Consider the following 21397-nt stretch of genomic DNA (forward strand, 5'->3'; position numbering starts at 1 on the left):
TCTGCTGTCCTGCTGAAAATGTTGATATTTCCCTGCACATTTGAAATTCAAATCTAGATGTGTTTTTCCTCTGCTGTCCTACTGAAAATGTTGATGTTTCCCTGTACATTTGAAATTCCAACCAGTGTTCTTAAAAACCCTTTTTAAACTCTGCTCAAAGGACCCTCTCATCTGTGTCTGTTTGGCTGTTAGGCTGCCTGGTAAGTTCTTTTGTGCATGGTGCAGTTCTTTACCTCTCCTCCTCCTGGGTATCCTTCTTCCCCAACACCTTGGTGCAGTCCCTTCTACTACTATCCACCCCAACCACTCGCGTGTATCTATGGTGCTCTCTATTTATGTGATCTACTATAATTGCTACTCTTTCGCCCTTTCCTTCCTCTCTGTCTAACTCTGGAAGAATAAAATGTAATGAAGCACTCCTGGTCTCCAACCCAGGATTGTCCATTGCTGACACCTACCTCAATGCGTCCTCCAGGCAGACTATTACTTACCATCCCCTCTCCTGACTGATGGATTCCTCATATGATCGCATTCCTCCACCCTTTTCTTCCTCTCCCATAAATGGTGGAACCAGAAGGGAAGTTCTCGTGGCATACTTCCTATCATCCAGGTGCATCATTAATGTTTACCAGAATGGTTACTATCATGGCCTAGGGCTTGCAGCCCAACCTCCTCCTCCTTGACAGGCGTCTTCCTTCTCTCATTAACTTCTTCCCTCCTCCTGCCACTCCTCTTTCTTCCACTCCTCGTTCATCCACCCACAGGCCTCTTTGCCCCCATTGACAGTTGTACCCAGTCCCTGCACCCTGCCTCGGAAGAACTTTAAAGGTGGCAACCTGCTTCACATAGCTACCCTCAACTCTCGCTCTGCTGTCAAACACTCCTCTGACATCTGTCACCTCCTTGAAGACCTTGACCTAGACATCCTCATTCTCACTGAGAAGTGGTTCAATGCCAGCTCCATCACTGCTTTTGACACTCTCCTTCCTGAGGGCTACAAGATCCTCTCCAAATCCAGGTCCAATCGGTCTGGAAGTGGAATGGCTCTTGTCTTCCCGAATGGCTCTCTGCTTCCATCATACCCACTCAATCTTACTCTTCCTTTGAATGGCTTGTTTGTAAGCTTTGCATCTCTCCTCCCTCTCGCTCACTATCGTAACTATTTACAGGACCCCAGGGCCGATCTCCCTCTTCCTCTCAGAGTGGGCCAACCTTGTCTCTTCCCTTATGACTTCTACCTCAGCTTCTCCTCCTTTGAGACTCCAATATCCACCAGGACTCTTTTCATGCAGTCACTCTACCCTTCCACAACCTCTGTGACTCTCTTTCCCTCACCATTCTTCCCTCTGGCCCAACCCACTCAGCCGGGCACACCATGGATGCACTAATCACAGCTGATATCTCTCTCACTAACCCTCTCATTACCCCTCTCTCTTGGTCTGACCATGCTCTCCTCTCCTCTCCTTCTCCGTCATCCGACGGATGAAGCGAGTGTCATTTGCTGTTTTTTTCCACCCACATCATTCCTCCCCTCACCACTGCTATTGACTCCAATACTGGCTCTTCCCTTTTGAACCATCACGTCTAAATCTCCAACACTCTTGATATCCTTGCTCCTGCATTGAGGATCTGCTTGAAGCCTGCCTCCAAGTGCAATAGCTAATATGACTCTGACCTATCCTCGCTTAAGCACAAGTGCAAATTTGCTGAACAAAAATAGTTGGTTTCTTGCACATCATCTGACAAACTGGCCTGTCACCTTCTCCAGAGGCAATACAGACTCTCCATCCGCTCCAAGAATCTGGCCCACATCCAAGCCTGCATCTCCGGGGCCACTAATAACACAACTGTACTTGCCAATCCTACCTATGTCTCTACAAGGCCCTCTGCAAGGCCTTGGCTACCCACTTCACTACCAAAACTCTTTTCTACCTCCCACTCCCCCCTCTGTAACCAGGCCTCCCTTGGCCCCCCTCTATCTCTCCCCGTTCTCTCTTCCTTTACACCCATAGCACCAGATGAAGTCACCAAGACAGTCTGCTCTTTGGAAGTCTCATCCAAACAGGTTCACCCCTGCTCTTCTAGAACTATCAAGGACAACATTGCCTCTCTTCCTCCTTCCTTGGCTGAGTTCTGTAACCATTCCTTCCCCACTGGCTCCTTTCCTTCTCCACTCAAGCACTCTCTTGTGCACCCTCTCCATCTGCAGACACTTCCTGCCTGGCTAACCACTGCCCTATCTCCACTACCCCGTTCTTTCACAAACTATTGGAGAAGTTGGTCTTCTCCCAGGGAAACTACTCTCCTGAGCACCTATGTTGACCTGCTCTCTAACCTTGATTCCAACTCTCCTTCTGTTGTAATTCTATTCGATATGTCCTCCACCTTTGATATGGTCTATCTCTCCACCCTTTATTAATCAGCGACGTGATACCATTGACATCACTGACCGGGCACTGGACCGGTTGAACTCCATTCTATCAAACATACCCAGCCAAGTGAAACTGAGTCTGCTTCTCTCCTCTATCTCCCTCTCCACCTGCAATGTCCCTTAGGTCTCTATCCTCTCACTCTGGCTCTTCTACATTTACCTTGCCCCTCTCGCTCACCTGATCTCCACCTTCTCACCTCATTTTCAATGTCATGCTGAAGGCACACAGCTTTCCTTTAAGCTTCCCTCCTCTTCCTCCTCTCCTTCCTCTCTCATTCCCAACTGTCTGCATGCTATTCAGGCATGGTGTGCATCTAGCGATAGCTGCCTTAATGCCAGTAAGACTCAGATCCTTCTCATTGAGACTTCTGCCCCCTATTTTCCCCCTACTCTTTGGCCACCCTCCTTGGGCCCCCTCCCATCATCCTCTCATGAGGCAAAAAAACTGAGAGGTATTTTTGACTCATCTCTCTCCTTCTCACCCAACATTACTGTCCTTGTCAAGAAATCATACTTTCAGCTTCAGAGGCATTCTCACTTTCCTCACCTTCCCACAGAAACTCAACGTCTCTAGAGCTCTGGTTCTCTCCAAGCTTGACTACTGTGACAGCCTCCTCCTTAATCTACCTCTTTCCTCCCTCTGCCCACTTCAACAAATCCAGAATAGGACTGCAAGACTTATCCTTGGCTTCAAGCATAGGGACTGCATCTCTCCAACCTTGAAAGCTCTACATTAGCTTCATGTGGCTGCAAGGATTAAATTCAAGACCCTCTAAATTATCTACAAGGCTTTCTGTGGCCTTGGACCTCATGACATCCAACACTCTCTCCCTAAATACTTCCCTGCTAGAGTTTTCAATTCCTCTAGCTCTAACACTGAGCAAGTTAAACACTTCTCCAAGCAGAACGTAGGAGATAGAGCTCTCTCTTCAGCAGGAGCCTCTCTCTGGAATGAACTTCCTACCATTCTTCATCTTGTGCCAGATCTCCTTAAATTCCAGAAGCTTTGCAAGACATTCCCCTTCTCCTCATCCCTCTCCTTCCCCCTTCCTGCTAAATCGACCTGCCTTTTTTCTGGTTGCTTGTTGTCCTCATGAGCCTTACTGGGGATAGGCCTTCCTTTTACTAGTCCCTGCCCTATCCCCCCACCAGCACTTGCCCTTGGGTGCCCTTCCCTGACTAGCATACTGAGTCTGGTCCACCCCCCCCCCAGCCTTGCACTATTGGACCCCCTTCCCTTCTCCCTGAGCACTTATCCTCCTATTCCTACCCTGCACTTGCCTGTCTCCCTGCCCCCTCTGTCCTGCAATTCTCCCCCTTACACTCTCACTGCACTCTCTGTTATTGCACTCTCATGATACAAATGTCACAAGGACTAGTAGGACCATTTATTTTATTTCTCATGTGTCCCCCACCCCCGTTATGTCCTGTGGTGCTTGGAAACACTTCTAAAGTAAAGGCACCATCCACATGTTCAACAAATAAATCATTCTAACGCTGTAATTAGACAGAAGCTGCCACCAGTGTTAGGAATGCAGCATCCAGTGCTCTGCTTTGAGTTTTTCAGACATTTCTGATGGCATTGCATGGGTCATGTATCATATCTATGATATGTAAAGTAGAGGTCCAACAGTGGTCACTGAGGTATTCAGGTTGCGCAGAGGTAAATCCGCCAGGATACTGGCAAGTGGTAATACCATTACGGGCAGTCGGCAAGGTGGTATTACCACTGGATTCTGAGTGCCGGGTAACAGTGTTAAAACCTATTTTGCCAGTATTTCATGCGCTGGTATTACTGGTGCCTGTAATACTGGCAAAATCATAGTTGGCAAGTGCGGTAATGTGCTGGTATTCATAATTACCAGCACGTTATTTCTGCACTGGACAACTTGTCATGATGCCCGTTAATGTGCCTCCACCTCCTCCACCTTACACGAGATTCCAACTCCCGTGTGCCTTCTGATCTTCAAATTTCATGCACATTGTGACCTGCACCGAATGGCCTACACCGTTTATCCCCTTGCATTGCAACAGGACCCCACGTGGCTGGTAAATGAAAGAAATGCCATCCAGTCTGTTTGTGAAGCATTGCTATCTGGCAAGGGTGTAGATGCCCTGACTTTTTTTATTTTTATAATACTAACATGCTGTGTGTAATTTCTTCTCAGAACAGGTGGCCTGCAAAGTAGGCCTGCCTTTCTGCCAACTCCATTCCAAAAGCATAGTATACGCCTGTGCCCTGCTGAATCAGTATCCAACAGCGCATACTTGCCAGTGGCACAGCACAGGTTCAGTGGGCATGGGTACTTTCTTGACAGCTGCAGGGATAGCCAAGTCATTTCAGAAAAAAGGGGCTGCATTTAAGACATGCACCTCTGTTCCCAATGGCAGTTGTATGTTTAAATATAAGCCATACCTGAGTTTAAAGTATGGTGGCTGATATCTCTCATAAATATCAAATTGACCATACATGTATCAGCACTGTGAGCCCAGCAGAGTTATGGAAAGGTTATGTGTAATATGGTCAGACAGCCTGTAACGGTCAACTTGCAGTAAACAGAATGACTACACCTATTCTTTGATCCTTTTATCCTTTTTGAGTTCTAATAACACCTCTCACCAGCAGAACAGCCTCCCAGCATAAGTTGTCCCTGGGAAAAGGAATGAAAGCGCACACCCCTCTCAAACAGACTAGCCTCAATAAGAGAACTGCATGCCAAAAGGGCTGTTGATGCTTTAGACGAGGGAAGGGGTGGATTTAGTGTACACAGAGGGAGTTCAGCATAGCTGGAGGACAATTCCATCTTGCTTCTCTCTCTATCTTTCCTTCCTGTCTCTTTTACTTCCTTTAGCACACAAAATGAGAGTAGGATGTCAGAAGGCAAAGACCACTTGGCTCCAGAGCAGACATTGGACCTCTAAAAGCAGGCTTTCTTTAGTCTAATCACATGTGGATAATTGCATTTAAAAGAAGGAGTTTCCCACTGCTTCTTGAATTCACTCTTGAAAAGAATCCCAAGGAAGAATTCATTGGACCTCTCTTGGGAAAGTAACATTTCCAGAGCACTCTGCCAGTGAGGTGAAGGGTGTCCAAGGCAGAAGCAAGCTCTGCTCCCTAGCCATCCTCAGGGCACAATTGGGGTGACCTGCTGCTGGAGCAAGACCTGAGCCACATAGCTGCCTAGGACCTCACTGTGCTGAAGGAGCCCTGATGGCCTGTGCCAGACCTACCTGTGTTTGGGAGCCCCAAATAAAATCACTGAACCTTGTCCCGGAGACGCTAGAGTTGGACTTACAGTGTCAAGACATCCAGGATCCTTGCACTTTGCTGTTGAATTGCTGTGAGTTGTGATTCAAACCCATTTGACCCATTCTTACCAACAACACCATCTGGAGCTGCCTGTGACACTCGACTGATCTGCAAACTGACATCTCACACTCAGACAGTTTACCACTGCACTACACCTGCTTAGCGCATTGTGACATTGGCTCAAACTTGAAGCCTATTGTTGCAGCCCCCACATGTGAACCAACTTTCAAACCACCAGCCTCTTCATTGCTAATCTGCATCACTAGTGAATCCAACCCTGGTGGCTTCATTGAGCCATGACCATCCAAAGACAAATTGAACCACTCGACTCACACTGAGCATCCAGTCATCAGCAACTTTGCCATCAAACCGACTGTCGAACTGACCCTGGTGGCCTTCGCGATTTTGACTTTGTTGAGAGTCTCATTGAATTGTCCACATAGAACAGGGCACCCAGTCACCGGCATCTTTGCCATTGAACCAACTGTCGAACCTACCCTGGTGGCCCTCACAATCCACCCTTCTTTATGTATCTCAACAAGCTGCAACAAACTTCTGGTTGAACCCATCTCGACAACTCCCTATCTGGAACAATGCAAATGCCACATTCTGAGCCTGATTCAAACCACAAGAACAGTAGTCAAGAGCCTGGTATGATGCTGTCAAACCCCCAAGAACAGTAAGAGGTAATACTGACTAGTAGCTGCCCCCTTGGTCCATCATTGGGTTCTAGAGACTGATAAGGCCATCTGTAATCCCTTTTTTCTCTAGAGCATATCCTTATTTTAATATAATGTTGGTTATTTATTGCCTTTTCCACCCCGTTTTCATTACCCAGAGTGCTCCATTTTTGTATCTATGCATATTCTGTTATTTCAACAGGGGTGGGTTTTGCACAGTGTTTCTGTTTAGTTGTTACTGCAAATAGTATGTTTGATTAAAGAATATATATTTTTGTAGAGCCTTTATTGGAAATGTCATTTTGTTACTGTTATAGTTTGCTGTTTGGGTTGCTACTCATTCACACCCCTCTTGAGAGTAAGATATGATATGATATGGCATTTATAACGCACCTATACACAAGTGTTTCAAGGTGTGATAAAGCAAGGGAGGGGGAACAGAGAGAGGAAAGAGACAACAATATTACTAGGCCAGGTGAGATTGAGATTGTGAAAGTGCAGGGGAGAGGCTAGGGTAAAAGTGCCAGGGGAAGGGTAGGGGGCAGTGCTTTACATGGGGTCACAATAACAAGAAGTGCTGACATTAGGTGGCAGGTGCAAGGGTAAGTGCAGACAGCGGGTGTCCAATAAGTCCAAGTAGGCGGACTGTATGGTTACAGATATAGACCCAAGTGCAAGGGTTGCCATGAGGCAGTGTGGGTGTGCTACTGGGTGGGCAGGGACCTGGGTCCGAAATCAGTTGTAGCCAGGTGACCAGTGCAGTATCAGACAGGAGATCAGCAGGGGAGAGGAAGAGAGAAGGCAGAAGCAAAGAGGAAGATCTTAAGGTGCTTGCGGAATTAGAGATGGTTCTCCTCAAGTTTCAGAGAGGCATGGAAGCTGTTCCAAAGGGAGGCCTCAGCCAAGGAAAGAGATCTACCGCCAACTCATTGCTTGAGGACACATCTGACCCTGAGGGAGTTGGAGGTGGAGGAGCAGAGAGCTTGAGTAGGAAGTTATTTACGAAGAGAGAGTTGGAGGTATTGAGGACCTAGTCCCCAGAAGGCATTGTGGACAATGCAGATGGTCTTGAACTTAATCCCTGCATCCACTGGGAGCCAGTGAAGAGATTTCAGTGTTGGAGAGTTACAATCCCTGGGCTTGAAGCCAAGGACTAGTCTTGCAGTCCTGTTCTGGATGAGTTGCATAGGGTGGAGAGTGGAAGCAGGCAGATTTAGAAAGAGGCTGTTGCAGTAGTCCAGCCTAGAGAGAACCAGAGCTCTAGAGACAGTGAGCTTCTGGGACATTCACTCGCCCAATGTTACCACAAAAGGAGAAGGAGATATATCTCTTAATGATGGCTGTTTCATCTTTATGCCTGGGATCACATGTGTTTTGAAGAAGTGTGGTAGGTGATTATGTGGTTTAGCCAATACTCATCCTTGCATTCCTGCGTGGCAGATGTAATTTTTGTCAGAATTATTATCAGGCATTTTTTATTGCTACAATGTATGTTCACATTAGCTTTGCAAACACTGTGGCAATAGATGAGCTTCATGAGTTTTGACAAGCAAGTAGACTCCCCTTCAGCAGAATGGTTGCAAAGCTGAACTGTTTAAAGGCATGCAAGATGTTAAGGAGGCTAATTGGGTGGAGGGTTCCTAGGAGCCCAGTAGTGACACTGAGACCCCACAGCAGATATCAGTTTCTCTGGGGAAAGTGGATGTTAATGAGGAAAGCAATTGCAATTGTGCATCCCAATATTGCACCCAGAGATATGGGAATGTAGATTCCCAGAGATCCCAGATGTGCCGTAGCTCTTTCAGGCCTTAGTCAGGTACCACACTTCTGTAAATTCCAAAGCTTCTGCTAGTTCTTGAGTGAGTCACATTGGGGACATCATACTAGATGAAAGGTTTTATTTTTTCTTGAGATTAAGATGACCATAGAGGAGCATAATCAGAGGGATGAAAGACACAGGCAGAGGAGAAAACTAAAGGAGGAGAAGGAAGAAAAAAGATTGCAGCAGCCTTAGAGGAATAAAAACAGAAAAACTTATTCCTGCAGCACAAGCACAAACTGCAGACCCAGCCATAACACAGCACTTCACACTAGAAGTGAGGAGGGAAGTATCTCCAGTGGTCCCTCCCAAGGAAAGTACCAACTCTCCAAGCACTTGTCCTACTTTATGAGCAGGGTAGAGACATGTTTTACTGTTTTGAAAGCTAGCATTCTGCCTCCCAGAGGTAGAAGAGGAGTTGTGGGGTGCAGAGTTTATGAGCTGTTTACAGATGTTTGGAACTGAGATAATTAATCAGTTGGCTCCTGAAGAGAGATCCAACTATCAGAAGATGGAGACTGATGTCTTCTGCACATTCTGCAAAACCCCATAACAATACTTTAGGATCTTTAAGGAGCTCAACAAGAAGGGGAGTCAAACCTTTGTGGCATTTTCACATCAACCCTTGAAGTATCTGGATGGTTGGGTCACAGGTTTAATTTGATGACATGTCAAAGTGTCCCTGAAAGTTGTGAGATGGAGTTACACCAGCATTTAGTGGATAAGAAGATCATAAAATGTAGAGAGCTGGCCAAGACTGATAACAGATAGCAAGAGGCATGTTAACAGTAAACCAAAGAAAATGAAGGACAACGGTTCTCACCCTCTTGTTAAGAAAGGTACCCAAAAACATAAGCATACATTCCAGTCACTTACATCCTCTGCTCCCACAGAAGAAAAGGGCCTAACAGTGGGACACCTATATGCTGTCACGATCCATGCCCCTGACCCCCTCAAGTATAACAGCCCCCTGGCAGCATTGGGGCTAAAGCCCTTCACACTGGCCCCACGGGTCTTAAAACTCCACCAGAAACATACATGGAGTCAGTCCTGGCGCCTTTGGCGCCAGGCTCATTATCAGGAATAAAGCAATACCAGTTTTGGACCTTAATCCAACATGGAGGCCTATTACACAGCTCAGTTCTTTAGAACCAAGCCATGAGGTCTGGTGTTTTGGGTGTGGCTGGGCCAGGAACTACTTGGACTGGAACTACTTTACCTGGGCTATTTAAACCACACCCAAACAGCAGAACACACTTCGCGTTATTCTGCACTCCTGCAGCGTAACGCTCACTGTGTCCAGCTCCTGATCATCTGCTTCTCCGGCGGCCCGATCCTGAAGCCCTAGATCCGGATTCCATTAATAACCTGGAAGAAAAAGAACAGCATTAGCAAGCAAGAACACTTAACTGTGAAGTAACCGGTCTTGAATCCATCCTGCGCTTCGCTTACCTCGCCCATCTCCGGAGTTGCCGCAACCTGCAAAGGTAAAGAAACAAGGACAGCATTAATACAATTCTTACCTGGGCAATCAGCGAGTCCTGGCAGCACCCTGTGCTTCTCTTACCTCGCCCATCTCCGGGTTTCACTGCAACCTGCAAGGGAGAAGGAACAAGGTCAGCATTAACAAAGCACTTACATGGGCAAGCAGTGCTTCAATCGTTCATCACTCCGGAACATCACTGCAACATGTAAAAGAAGGGAAGAGAACACAGGTTAGCAATGAACACCAATAAACAGAGCAGCGCTCCGCGCATCAATAACTCACCGTGGTCTTTGCCATCAGCGTGACAATTCCGAGATCGCAACCATCCCTGTGAAAACAAAAAGAGACATTGTTAGGAAACACCATAGTGGAGCAAGACACAGAGAAGACAGAGAAAACAGTGAGAAAGAAAAAGACATTATAACTCACCTGGAAGACAGCAAGCAGAGTCAAAGTTACAGCCGGTCTGGACCGACATAAGGGTACATGGACCAGTGAAGCAACTAGGTCCACAGAACACCCGCACCAACTACGCGCCCCTGCACAGAGACGCAGGATGGAGAGTTCAATGCACACAAACCTAAGGTGAGCAATAACCCCAAGGGAGGGGATTTGGAGCCGAGGGAGGTGGGAGTCCACCCATCACAGAACCAGTATCCTAACCCTCCATTCTCCTGTTATAGGTGCTACCCAATGTCTGGCACATAACCAAGCAGAGAGGGGTCTGGGATAGCGCTTAGACCTCCATCCTTTATCGTGTGGCACCCCCGTGGATACCAGGTGAGCGTAACATATGCACAGCCCCGCAGGGATTCGATACATGTGGACATTGGTGTCTGTTGATGATGAATTTAGTCTTTCTGAGTGGGAAAGGTACTGGATTTCCAAAAGAGGCCATGGTTCCTGATAATACACAGATCTTCTTGGACCACGTGTTCATACATTTTAACAGCGCACCAGCACTTCTTGATACCGCTGAGACTACTATTGCTGTCTGACAATGGTGGTTTCAAGAGGATCAGATCATCCCATGTCCTCTCAAACTAGTTAGGTTATTTGATGGCTTCACCAATTCCCACTGGCTTTCGTGGAGTTCAGTTGGAGGAGTGGAAGCCTCAGCTTTGCATCGCTGGCAGGCATGCAATTCTCCTGGACGATCTGCTAGAGAATTACAAGCCAAATGTAGAAATCCTTGCCAAGAACAGAAAGTCTAGGGCCAAGGAATTAGCACAGGTTCCAGTGGTGCTTCAAACTGGAGATGGTAAAAGACTGGCACTGCTGGTACTGCTCAGTACAGATCCAGTGTACAGAGATGCCTGCTCTTGTCGGAGATGCCTTCTCTGGTAATACCATACTCTTTGATCCCAGAGTTGCCTACGGGGATAGAACCACAACCTGGGAGGAAGGACACAGTGGATTCAGACCTTAAGGGCCTACCAGAAATGAGTGACTTGTCCGCAGATGTAGGTCCTAAGCATGCTTACTTTTGCCAAGCACAGTGCAACTGCCACACTCTGGCAGATTTGTGTGAACAGGCAGATAAACAGTCTCAGGAGTAAGTCACTGTGTTGTTCAAAATGTGCTGGGAGGAGGGTCTTCTGTAAAGTGAGCCCAATAATTTTGAGGCAGGGGTCAACTGGAGATTGTTGGTGCCCCAATACCACGTAAAGTTCCTATTAATCTTGGCTCACAACATTCCTTTGGCAGGTCATTTAGGAATGACAAAGGCAGCTGAAATGCTGCCAGCCCATTTTACTGGCCCCAGATGGGAGTACAATTAAAAGAGTTTAACCAGTTCTGCCATACTCTCCACTCATCTGGTAAGGCTGGTGGAGCTTCAAAGGCTTAGTTATTCATTCAGTGTACCTTTGAGGAGCACTAAGCCCCTGTGGTGGTCAAGGCCCTCATAGATCTATTCTCCTGTGTGGGATTCCATGAGGAAGTTATTTTTGCCAGGGGATCCAATTTCATATCTGCATACATGAAGGTCATGTGGGATGATTGTGGAGTAACTTGAAAGTTCTCCACAGCCTTTCACCCATAGAAATGTGGGCTTGCTGAGCAGTTCAATAGGACTCTCAAAGGCATGATAGCGGGCTTGGAAGAGCCCCTGCTGAGAAAGTGGATATTCTTCTACCATGCCTCCTGTTCTGGGAGGTGCCACAGAGCAGTGTTGGGTTCAGTACCTTTGTGCTCCTGTTTGACCACCCTGTTAGGGATCCCCCAATTCTGGTGCAGGAAGGATGGGCAGGCAATCCTCAAATTGCTATCCACAACATAGTGGACTATGTTCTTAGCCTCAGATCCAGAATTGCCAAGTACAGTGAACAGAGTACCCAGGACCTGAATGCAAGCCAAGATCTAATTAAGCACTGGCATTACCAGAAGGCCTCCATGAATGAGCACATGTCAGGCCAAATGATCTGAATCATAGAACCAGTGAAACGCTGCGTCCTTCATGATAAGACTGGGCTCTTTGTAGTACTAGAGAAAACAGTGATATTAACTACCTAATTGATACCAAGACCCTGAAGGAGATCCATCAGAACTTTCATGTCAACTGGTTGAAGCCCCTTTACAGTCGGGATGACTTAGTGGTGGCTCTGGTCACTGATGATGAGAGTAAGGAGGAGACGGATCTCCTCCCAGACTTGTTGCACACAGATGGATTGACGGGTCTCTGGAAGGAACCCTGATCTTCCCAGATCTCAATGAGCAGCAAAGCTGGACTGCCAGTCACCGCTGGTCCAGTTTGCATGTCTATTCTCACTGACTCCAGAAAAAATGAAATCAATAACTATGACAGTAAGCCGTTGAAGTCTAGGATTCACCTGAGGTCTGAAAAGGTCAATGAAAACATCAAGGAGGAAGACTCCAAGATGTTGGACTTGGAAGGGTTCATGAGCCCTCCCTCGGCCACTGGACTAGCCCAGTGGTACTGATTCCTTAAATGTCCTGTAGTGGGAAAACCAAAGTCTGCTTTTGTGTGGACTACAAGGGGCTGAATTCTTTCACCAAGAGAGGCACACATCCCATAACTAGGGTAAATGAATGCATTAGCAAATGAGGCACTGTCAAGTTCATGAGTACCCTTCACCTTATGGCAAGGTACTTGCATGTCAGCCTAACTGATAAAGCAAAAGAGAGGTCATGTGGAGAAAAGTATAAATATTTTACTACAGTACTTTGGAAACATGGGGACTGCTTCAATATAAATCGAGAGATGCTTTGCCGAAAATATTATGTTCATGAAGGATTTCTGCCTCTCACTCGCTACCATTATAATATTGGTGCACCTGCAAGAAATGAACAATTACAGCTTCAGCCAATAGATAACCTTTAACAAAAGTAATTAACACAAGCTCTCATTGGTCTGGAAGTACCGCTCAGGTGAGACAGGTTAGTTTTGGAAGCAAGACAACTAAAAAAAAAACACAAGTTTGAGTCCCAGTCCTGTGCTTACAGACTTTTGTCTGACATTAAAAGGTGAATTTTTAATTCATTCATTCTTTCTAGGGGCCTTTTGGGCCTCATTATGAGTATGGAGGTGTTGGAAAAAACAGTGGTAATGCAGTGGTAACTGTTATTAATGCATTACCACATCATGATACTACAAGTTTGGTAGTAAGGTCAAGGATTTTCCTCCAGTAAAATGCTGGAGGTAAATCCTCAAAAGTATCACCAATAACATCAAACTCAGTGGAATTACCACCAGCGGAATTACCACTGACTGTAATTCTCCTGAGGTCTACATGGAGTCCAATAGACTGCAACACATGGGGACTTACACCACCTACCACCACTTCCGCAGGACAAAGTGTTGGTAACTGTAATTCCCTTTGGAAGTATTTTGCCAGATTTCCCACCAAAATACTGCCAAACTTGTAATGCGGCCAATGTGTCCAGGAAGTGGGTTATCGCTGCCAAGAAAAAGGACATGCAGAAGTAGTCCTTTTGAAAACTGAACATTTCCACAGGTAAAAGGCTGTGCCCCAGACATTAGAGTGTGATTTCGAGAAAATAAACTCAGTCCAAATTCCAAATGATTTATTTTAAAACTATGAAGTTTGAAAGAACTCAATTTCCAAGCATGTTTTCACATTCCTGATGGTAAAAAGCAGAGAAAATACATCTGTGATTTTACAATTATATGTTACCCTTTCTGCCAACTCCATGCTAAAAGCATAGCATACACATGTGCCCTGCTGAATCAGTATCCTGATCTATAGCATTTGCTCTCCAGTGGAGTAGAACTGGTCCAGTGAGCACAAGTGCCCCCTTGACACACTGTAATGGGGCAGATGAATGTGCAGGGAATACCCACCGCCCGACTCAGATGAGTATTAAAGTACCACTTCCTATCCCTACCACTCGTCAGTATCGTCCAGTTGAGAAATCATAACAGCTGAGACAGCCCTACTGGCCCAAGAGCCTGTGGTGAAAGACAAAACTAAGCAAGATCATGAAGATGTTGTTATGATTAGAATAAATGGTGTGACCAGTAGAGTAACAGGTATATGATACTATATACATATATAGAGATAGAGAATAACTAGATGTTTACACACATGCACATGAAGTACACATAGCAGACACAAGTACATATAGAAATGAAAAGCACAGAGACATAAATAATACTTGCACATAGACATGAAGTATGTATGCACGCAGACATGAAGAATATTTGCACGTAGGCATGAAGAACAAACACACATATAAGTGCAACCCCTAAAACCATTAACATATAACAAATGGAGGGCATAACATGACGAAGAATGAATCAAGGTGCAGCCATTTTCCTAAACACAGAGGTCACAGCACGTTGCAGAATTTAGCAAGGCCTCAGAACACAAGATGCAGAATCTGCAAAAATACATGTATTCTAGAAACTTTTGCACAGCTCAGACAGTAGCCACAGCTAGAGCCAAGGTCAGAAACTAGGTAGGGAGTAATGGATACACGGAATGCAGGCATGAGATAACAGTTCCCAGGACGAAGAGCGGTAGACTCTCCAGTTAATCAATTTTAATAAGAGAACTAACAACCACTGATGTCCAGTTGCATGAGATCAGCAAGCCAAAAGACTTTGCAGAAAGTAACTGAACATAGTGTTCCCAGTGGCCATAAAGAACACAGCATGCACATTTCAAGTAGCTAAAACCTTAAACAATAGAAGGAAATACACTCTCAAACCTGGTACCATAGCATGTGATCCAAATACAAGAAACACTGGCTATTCATTATGAGCCAAACGCAGTCAGGACACATGCGGAACTCCCTTACCATGCACACAGACACCAGATAGCACACAAGCCTATGTTCAAAGAACAGGAAATGTCTCATCACCTCAGGATGATTCAGAACATTCTATAATTGGAAATATGGCAGACAATGGAAGTTTCTTCCCCCACTCATGCCTCGCCCATATCTTGACACCTTGTCTGGCTGTCCAAGGTTGGACAATAGATGGCAGCAAATGAAAAGTCCCCTTGCCACAACGTCCATAATGGATAGTGCCAACCAATCAACTATCCCTATAATGATGTATTAGAAATAGTATTTGTATTAGGATGGGTCCAGGAGGAGCCATCAGAAAGGTATCCACCAATAAAGTGACTAACCCATATATGTCCTATATGTAGTATATTTCCATCAACCAACCCCATTTCCCCGTAGGTTTTGTAAACTGATAATGTAATGTGACATCGGCTCTGACATAATTTTGTAACAAAACCAGCTTGCAATCTTTTGAAGTGTGAGAGCTATGAGATGAAATGCTTGTATGCTTTCCCAGCTTGGATTTGTTGTTTGAGTCCTCCATCACTGAGTATTATTCTGACTAATTTTGTGATCCTGAGCGCACGTTAACAAGAAGCAGTGACAGCTAAGTCACTTCTACACAGGGGCGGCATTTATGACATGCAGCTCTATTCCCAAACAGCATAACTATGAGGGTCACTATCCTGGTGGCCATTGAAAACGTTAAATATAAGACTTACCTCAGTTTAAGATATGGTGGCTAGTATCGCTCATAATTATCCAAGCCATGGCACATTGATACCACACATGTGTCAACAACTATGGAAGGGTTGTGTGCACTCTGATTATTTGGCTTTGTCCTGCCAATGTGCAGGACAGGAGACTGAATGACTGAGCCACTCCTTTGATCATTTGTGAGGCCCAATAACACCTCTCTCCAGCAGGACAGTCTCCCAGCAGAAGCTGTCCTGGGAAACAGGGTTCAAAGGGCACACCTCTCCCTAATTGATTCACCTCACACCAAGGTGTTTAATATCAAAAGAGCATTTGATGCTATATACAGGGGAAGGGGCGGGATTTGTGGAGACAGAGGGAGATGGAGCTCAGCATAGCTGGATGAAGTTTACACCATCTTGATTCTGTCTCTTCCATTCCTTCATTCCAGTCTCTTCCACTTAATTTAGAACAGAGCACTTCATGTATGAAGTCAAAAAGCAAAGACCAATTGTCTCTAGAACAGGGATTGGACCCCTAAAAGCAGACTTGCGTTAGTCCAATCACATGTGAACTTTTGCCTTTTTGAAGAAGGGTTTCCCTACTCGTACTTGAAGTTACTCTCAAACAAACACTTCAGGAAGAATTCATTGGACTTCTTTTGGGAGAGTTGACTTGCCAAAACACTCTGCCAGTGAGGTGGAGACTGAGTGAAAAAAGTTGAGGCAAGCTCTGCTTCCTACCTATCCTCAGTATACATTGGAGTGACCTGCTTCTGGAGAAAGTTTTGTATGTCTGCCAGCCAGCCACACTGCTGCCCAGGGTCTCACTGTGCTGAAGTAGCCCCAAATATGTGTGCTAGCCTCCCCTGTACTTGTGAGCCTGGGAACAAGGTCTAAAGCTTGTCCCGGAGACTCTGCAGTGGAACCCAAAACACAAGAGTTCAAAGACAACCAGGAACCCTGTGTTTTCAACAACAAACTGCTCCGAGATGTGATTTTAGCCTATTTGACCCATCAACCAATAGGAACCTCCACAGCTTTCTTTTGCATGCAACAGATCTTTGAGTCGCTATCTTGCATGTTCAAGCCATTTCGCCATGGCACTGCAACAGAAGAGCGGTATCTTGTCTCACCTCAAACCTGTTGCCCGTTGTTGCATCTGACAAGTTCAAACCACCTTTTGAACCTCAAGCATCTTCGCTTTCAACCTACATTACCAGTTGAACTGACCTTCATCCAACCATGACCAAAGGATGATCCATCGAACCACCCAACTCGAACTGTGAATCCAGTTACCAGCGTCTTCGCCATCGAACTGAGGGTTGAATCAACCATGGTGTCTCTCATGATCTGCACTCCCTCGAGCACCTCAGTGAACCAACTGCATAGAACAACGCATCCAGTCACAAGCATCTTTTCTATTGAACTGACTGGTGAATAAACCCTGGTGGCCCTCACAATCTGCTCTTCTTCAGGGATTGTTTTGAACTGCAATGAACTTCATCTTGACCCTGGCTTGACACTGTTTCCTGTCTGGATCAGTGGGGCTGCCACATTCTGAACCTGATTCAAACCATACTAACAGTATTGCAAAGCCTGGTTCAACACTGAAACCCCAAGACCAACAAACATTATAATTGACTGGTAAATGTCCTCTTAGTCCATCTTTTGGCTGTAGGGACTGGCCATGTCGTGTTTAATCTCTTTTTGCACCAGGGCATATACCTTTTTGACATCATTGTGGTTATTTATTGCCCTTTCTGCCCTTTTTTGCATTACTCAGAGTGCTGCAACTTTCAATCGGCATATTCTATGTTCTTTCCACAGGGATGGGTTTTGTGTTGTATTTTTCTTTTTGGTAATTATTGGAATGTTTTAATTTCATTGAATTTGTATAGCACTTTCAGCAAAGTGCTAAACAATACTAAAAGCATTACAACAACATGGTAACATGACAAGTAACAGGCTTCCAGTAATCATATATTAAGGTTATGAAAGCAAATCATTTTTCAAGGCCGTACAAAAAAGATGAAAAGTGGTATAAGAGCATATAGAAGGAGGAGGGGAGTTCCAGAGATTAGGAGCAAATATCAAAAAAGAACAGACACTTCATGAGACACATGTAGGTTTAGGGACAGAAAGAAGGTATAGGTGTTCAGAACAGAGAGAGCGGGTAGCAGTGTAGAGAGAGATAGGAGAGGCAAGATAGAAAGGGGTAAGACAATGAATGCATTTATAGACAATGCAGAAAAAGTAAACTAGAATGTGTTTGTCAAATGACAGTAGAGAGGCAGAGCGTAGATGAGGTGCAACAGAGGAACGAGTGAGTAGTAAGAACATAAGACCGATAGCAGATTTCAAGAATGAGCAGAGGAGGGCAAGCTGGGGGTTCAGAAGAGAGGAACAGTGGTTCGGTCGGTAAAAGACAAGAGAGAACATGTGAAGTTTAGTAGCATGGTGAGACAGGAAGGGATGGGCCCGATGAATGTTACAGAGATGATAGTGGCAAGTGGAAGTGGTACTAGAGATGTGAGTAGTGAAAGAGTGCAAAGAGTCACGTATGACGCCAGGTTTTCTTGCTGTGCAAGAGAAAGGGAGAAAAGCAGATGGAAAAGGATGCCAGAGGAGTAAGCGGAGGCAAGGAGATTGGAGGAGGGAAAGAAAAGTAGTTCCATTTTAAATGGGTTTAAATAAAGGAAAGGGGTGAGCATGCAGCGTTTAATGGTTGAGAGGCAAGCAGAGACATTAGACTCCATGGAGACAGAAAAGGTGGAGAAAGAGAAGAAAAGTTGATTGTCATCTAAAGAAAAATGAGGGGATGGATTCAAGTAAAATATGAGTTTCGAGAGAGGGATTGTACAACCGGAGAAGAGAAGAAGACCAAGGACTGAACCCTCCAAGACACCACATTGAAGTGGATGAGATACAGAGGTAAATCCAACCCATGAGACTGAAAAGGAGTTATTGGAAAGATAAAAGATGAAATAAGAAAGGACAGTACCAGAGAGACTGAATGGCAAGGCAAGGTTAACCGAAAGGTGGGGTATTTCACAATGTCAGATAGCATGGATAAGTCGAGAAGGATAGGAACTGGAGAATGTTTTTTGTGCTGGGAAGAATGAAGAAAGCAGGTGACAAGTAGAAGGGCAGTTTCTGTGGAATGGGTTGGACAGACACCAGATTGTAGAGGAGGAAGCAAAGAGTGGATGTTGAGGTAGGAAGAGACTTGAGGGTAAATAATTCACTCTAACTGTTTCGAGAGGTCAAGTGCGGTTTTATTTTAAAGAACTGGAATAATAATAGTGTTTGAATGAAGAAGGAACAAGAGCAGAAGAGAGAAAGAGAGAGATTTGGGAGACAAGTCAGATAGGGGAATAAGATGTGGGTAGACAAATGGTATTAAGGATTAAGGAAGAGGATCGAGGTGTGAGGAGGTAGGATGAGTACAACGCAGGTAGGAAACTGTGCCTGAGAGTAGGTGAAAAGAAGAGGGAGTGGGTGCGGTTGGTATGAGGGAGGTGGGGAAGATAGGGTTAATTCAGAAAAATAAGGAATGAAGGTTGGACATTTTGGAAACGAGGAAGTCAGTAAACTGAATTCCTGAAAAAGGAGCAGAGAGAGGGATCTGGGGGTTTGGGAGAGATCATTTGAATGAGGAGCTGAAGAAGGTGATGAGGATGATAAGAGAAAGAAGCAGTCAAAGAGGAACAGCATTGTTTTTAGGCATGAAGCAGAAAACAGTCATAAGAAAAGTGAAGGGAGGAGGCAGAGGGAAGGTCATAGGGGGAGTAGGATTATTTTTCAAAAGCCAGACTGCCTTGCACTGTGGTGATAGAAAATAATGAAAAGGGTAGTGAGGATCAAAAGCATGTACAAGGTTAGTATGCAGAACAATGTTGGCCTGTTCATAGGAGAAGATATGGAAAGTGTCAATAGATGGGAGAGCAGAATTGATACTAGAGAGGAAGATAGAACAGCTGATAGGCCGCAACTCACATTGTCAAAATGAGATAGGAATAGAAACTGGCAAATGAGAAAGATGAAGATCACAAGACAAAGAAAGCAAGAAATTATCAGAGTGGCAGAGTGGGTGATCACAAAATGTTGTTTTGAAAGTCTTATAGGATAACCTTAGATCTAAAGGGGAGTTTGAGATATGAGACGGGGTAGAGATTTCAGAGAGATGATAGTAATCAAGAAAGGAAAGTAGGGCACAGAAGGAAGGAGTGCAAGAAAGATGGATATTAATAACCCCAAGAAGCAGGAGGGGAAAGTAGTGGGGAGGATATTTGACAAAAGGCAGTCAAGATCATCCTAGAATTTGAGAAGACAACCAGGAGGAGGGTAGAGGATGAGAAAAGAGATATGGAAAGCTGTGAGAAAGAGATGTGGTATTCAAAAGAAGAAAGCATAGGGAAGTGATAGAAAATGAGTAAGAGACAAAGGTACATTATAAAGGATACCGGTTCCCCGGCCTTCACCATCATGATGGGAAGTGTGTGAAAAATGTATGCTATGGGTTAAGAGTACAGCAGGTGTGACAATATTGTAGGGGCTGAGCCATGTTTCACTAATACATAGGAAATCAAAGTTGAACTGAGAACATAGATCGAAAATAAAATGAGACTTATTGCGAATGGAACCAGGATTCCATGTGCTTAAAGAAGTGGAGGAAGGAGGATACTGAGGAAACGGTGAGGTGGATATTAGGAAGGTATATTAAGTAAGTTATGAAAGAAGTGAGAGGGGGAGGACAGTGGTAGAAAGATTGATCGAGACCGACAGGGGGAGAGAAATAGAAAGAAAGCGTGGGGTAGCTTAGGAAATTCATGAGTATGTGCTTGAAATGGAACAGCAGAGGACGCACTTGGCAGGTTGAGCACACCAGGGACAGACAAGGGTAAACAGAAGAAGAATAACACCCTTGAATGCATATCATGTGCTTAAATAAAGTATGTATATTTTATAGAACCTTGATTGGGCAGTTTCTTTTTCTTCTTTGTTTGAGATGCCACTGGATCACATTCACATCCCTCTTGTGAGTATACCCTTACCCCGGCCCACGTTACCACAAAAGCAGAAGGAGGTATATCTGTTAACGGTGCATGTTTCATATCTGTGTTTGGGGTTTCTTTTGTTTTGTAGAAGTGTGAGGGCTGATTAGGCAGTTCAGGCACTACTAATCATTGTACTCCTGCAAGGCAGAAGTCATTTCGTTACACTGCTGAAATGTCCATGTATTCACTGCCCTGACCGCTGTTCCACATGGATATGTTGAAGTGGATTGTTATGGCCCATGGATCGCTATTGTACCCATCCCACTATAGCCATATCCTCATTATACAATCCCACTGGTGCCTTGTGAGTAGAAACATGGTGGCCAAGAACTTCCAAATGGTAATCGACTTTTGGCTTAATCCACTGGAAACCAGGGTTTTCCTTTCCACATATAATACACATGGATAAGAGGTCTATAGCCAACACTAGAGCCAGATTAGGATTGAGCAGGTGTTATCTGTCAAGTGGCTTTTTATAATTGTTTGCCCAGGCTCATCATTTCCACAACACTGGTCTGATGTAATGGGTGATCAATGTAGCTGTCCATTGTGGGGTATGAGAGCAGAGCTTGCTGCCACACGTGCAATAGCATGTTCAGTCATTGTAGGGATAATTGTGTGGTCCGGTGGAGGTATTCT

The sequence above is a fragment of the Ambystoma mexicanum genome, chromosome 5p (assembly GCF_040938575.1).
Source record: "Ambystoma mexicanum isolate Mex_15411 chromosome 5p, UKY_AmexF1_1, whole genome shotgun sequence".
Classification (NCBI taxonomy): Eukaryota; Metazoa; Chordata; class Amphibia; order Caudata; family Ambystomatidae; genus Ambystoma; species Ambystoma mexicanum.